The following is a 4270-nucleotide window of genomic DNA, read 5'->3' as shown; positions in this document are numbered from 1 at the left end:
AAGGAGAGCCTGGAGTGAGGTATTTCAAGTCCTAAAAGAAAACAACCTCTAACCTAGATTGATGTATCCTGCAAAACTATCTTTTGAAATTGATGGGGAAGTATAAGATACTTCCACAACAAAGAACACCTGAGAAATTTCATGAACACCACACCAGCACTCCAAACACTTCTAAATAATATCCTGGAAAAAGAAAATAAAGACCACTACCACATAAGGACCAACAGAACAAATATACCAGTCAAGGTAGGAAATTAAAGAAAGAAAGAGAAAAACAAAAAATAAAAGGCAGGCAATAGGGAAAAAAGAGGAAAAATTATTGTAAACTACATGGCCAAATACCTAAAAATGTATCTTGATTAATATAATTGTTTTATGTTGTTTTATATGTTTTTCATCTGTTAGTCCAGCTGTTAATCTATGCTTATAATAATTAACTTGATAAAGACTTAAAAATAAATAAATCTGATGCTAGCAATAAAACCAAAAAAAGGAAGGAAGGAAAAGACTGATAAGGTGGATCTTATCAAAATTTTAAATTTGCGCTGAAAAAGTCCAGGTAAATAGAATGGAAATATATCTAGGGGGTGGGAGTTATTTGTAAGCTGAATATCTGATAAAGGACAAGAATATATACACAGCTCTCAACAAGTCAAAGTTAAACTGGCATGGTGGCACATGGAACTCAAGAGGCAGAAATAGGAGATCACTTAAGTGCACAAGTCTCAGGCCAGGTTGAGCAAATTCCATTTCAGGGGAAAAAAAGCAGTATGAAAAAAAGAGCAAACAGTCCAATGAGAACATGGACAAAAGACACAAACAAACATGTCACAGAATATACATATGACAATAAGCACATGGAATTGTGTTTGGTTCATTAGTCAACAAGGAAATGCAAATTAAAACCATGAGGAACTGTCTCTACACATCTATCATAACAGCTAAAATAAAAAATAGTGGTAATACCAAACACTGCTGAGAATGCTGAGAAACCAGACCTTTCATACATTGCTGTGGGTATGGTGTAGCCATTTCATTCAAAAGTCTGGCAGTTCCTCATTTTCACACAGAGACTCATGCACAAATGTTCACAGCAATGGTTTGGTTTCTTTAGTTTAGTACATGAATGTTAAATGTTTTATTTTGTTTTTTATTAAAAACAAATACACATTTCTAGGGTAAAATTTGATGCTTCTATACATACATGTATTGTTTAACAATCACATCTGGTGTTTAGCATATTCATCACCTAAAATGTTTATTAATTATTTGTGGTGAGAACATTCACATTCCAGGTATTTTGAAACATACTTGTGTGCCTATACGTGCAAGCGTGTGTGTGTGTGTGTGTGTGTGTGTGTGTTTGAGATCAAACCCAGGTGTGCTCTACCACTGAGCTACATCCCCAGACCTCTTTATTTTAATTTTTTTGTTTTCTTTTCTCTTAGTTTTTTTTTTTTTGTACCAGGGATCGAACTTGAGACCTTACAAGGCAGGTGGTGGTTAACTTTTTATTTTAATACAGAATCTCAGTAAACTGCCCAGGTTACTCCAAACTTGCAATCTTCCTGCCTCAGCCTTCTGAATAGCTGGGACTACAGGCATATGCCTCTATACCTGAGGAAATACACATTGTTATTAACTATAGTCATCTGACTGTACAATGGAACACCAGCATTTATGCCTCTCTACTGGAACTTTGTATTCCTTGACCAGTAGTTACCAGGGGTTGGGGAAGTGGACAGATGACAGTATTACAGACAGCCAAGTTAGATAGAGATTAATATGCAATCGGCAAGAGAAAGAGGCCTCCAGGAAGTCAGCACAGCGGGTGAAACACACCAAGACTATAACTGGAGGTGAATATGAAGAAAGCCAGGCCCTAAGATGGAGATGCAATAACCAGTCCGATGGGCCTCTCTAGAGATAAACAGCAGCTTGAGATTACACTGTGATCAGCACCACCTGGTCTGGAGCCCAAAGAGACATCAGATGCAGAGGGGTGACCAGAACAGCTGGACCCACCCCTTTCCAGGAATACCTTTTTTCTTTCCATGAACCCTTGCCATATACCTCACTTCCCTGTTGGATCAATAGTAACCCAGTGGCTAAACTTGTAAATCTACAATTTGACCCACGTTGTACCCGCATCGTGACTTTGCACTATAGATCACGCCAACAAAGGGCCTCAGTGGCCACACACTGAGGACCTCTCCTGGAGATCCAGGAGCTATTCTTCTCCTGATTTCCAACAAAACTCCCCTAGTTCCCTCCCTTGGTTTACAACTTCATTCCTCATCATGAGACCATAAACTCGGTACATCTGACATCTGAGAGATTGAGCGTTTATTTTTCCCGTGTCCGTAGAGATGCGTGGTACTTTTATTCTCAATAGCCCAGAAGAAGCAACTACGAGGAAGTCTTTCCGTGTGTGGTGCTGCAGTTCATCCACCCCACAGAGTACCTGGCAAACAAAAGGCATGAGACTGACCCCAGAACCCAGACGACCTTGGGCGATCATGCGCACAAGCTCCCTGTGGTCATCCTGAGGAATGTCCCCCACTCCAGAGACAACAGAAAGGCAAACTGAAATTACATTGCTCCAGTTGTGCTTGTTGGGTATGTTTTATAAAAATATACAACACACATAGCATTTAAAAGGGGCTCCAATGTCCACACACAGAAGACTAGGCCACATTTCCAGGTGATCTGCTAAAAGTTCTATAAACAAAATACAAATCAATCTACAAAAAGAAAATATCCTATTTTTTTTTTAATTCTTAATTTTTAAATCAAGTAAATTGGGCCAGGGATTTAGTTCAGTGGTTCAGGCACCTGCCTCACAAACGCAAGGACCCAAGTTCAATCCCCAGTACCAAACATAAAATAAAAGAAATTAAGTAAATATTTCTTTTGAAATGTGTCCTTCTCTATTTCTCACAATGCCCTGATTATGTTTAAGGACAGGTTCTCCGTGCACTTACAGAGGTAGAGAAACTCAGGACATTTGAGAGAAACACTCAGTGGAGGGTAAGTACCATGTTGTTAGCCAGCGACGCAGAGCACTGTCCAGCAGTGTCTCAAACCTGAAAGAGCAGCAGGGTGGAGATGGGGTAGAGAGAAAGAAAGGAGGACAAGAGTCTGATCAAGGCGACATTTATTGCCGGCAAGCATCAGCCTTTTAAAGCAAAAAAACCCACAAACTATTATGGGATGGGGTTACCACAGTAAATGAAAGTTCACACAGGAAAGAGCAAACAGGCTCAACAAAAACAACCACCATAGGTAGTAGTAACCCAGACAACCACACGTCTGAAGGTCAGAGACAAGAAACTGCAACTTTCAGGAATTCCACAAAGGAAATACACCACCTTCTAAACTGGAGAAACTTAACAAATATGGAGTTACTAAAGTTAACAATACTTACAACTAATACTCATGATTCCCACAATAAAGTTGTTTGGGGGATGGATTAAATGAATTAAAGACACATCAGCCTTTTTTTTTTTTTTTTTTTTGTACCGGGGATCAAACTCTGGTCTGTGCATTTGCAAGGCAGGCAGTGGAACCACTGAGCTAAATCCCTGGCCCTACATCAGCCAATTTTTAAAAGACTTTTAAAGGGTGTGGTATTCAAATTAAAATTTTTCTGTAATACACTGAGACATTAAATTGCTTTATCCACATTTTATAAAATGATCTACTGTCAGTGATATATGTGCACCCATATTTATAGCAGCACAGTTTGTAATAGCTAAAACCTGGAAACAGCCCAAATGCCCATCAGTTGGAGACTGGATAAAGAAGATGTGGTTTTTCTATAAAATGGAGTACTACTCAGCCATAAAGAATGAGAAACTAGAGTCATTCGTAGGAAAATGGATGTATATTGAGGCCATACTCTTAAATGAAATAAATAAGACACACATGTGTAAATATCGAATAGTTTCTCTGGTATGAAAAACTAAAAGTGTAAATTGTATAACTGCATACAAATTGTATAACTGATAATGTGAAATAGGAAGAAAAGGTGTAGGGGAAGTGGGAATGGTAGGGGAAAGGAAATAAGGGACAAGAAAAAATATGAGAAAAGGAAAAAAATAAAAACAAAATCTTTGTAAATAGGATAGGGTGGAGGGGATGAAGGGAGAGCAGGGGTATGGGGAAAAAATGAGAACCAAGATCTGTCATGTAAGGGTACAAGATCCCAATGATGAATGTAACTGTACTGTATACTTTAAAAGTACCAATAATCTCAATAAGATTAAAA

Source organism: Fukomys damarensis, unplaced genomic scaffold (genome assembly GCF_012274545.1).
Source record: "Fukomys damarensis isolate Sample0158 unplaced genomic scaffold, DMR_v1.0_HiC HiC_scaffold_27, whole genome shotgun sequence".
Classification (NCBI taxonomy): Eukaryota; Metazoa; Chordata; class Mammalia; order Rodentia; family Bathyergidae; genus Fukomys; species Fukomys damarensis.
This window is presented reverse-complemented; position numbering follows the sequence as displayed.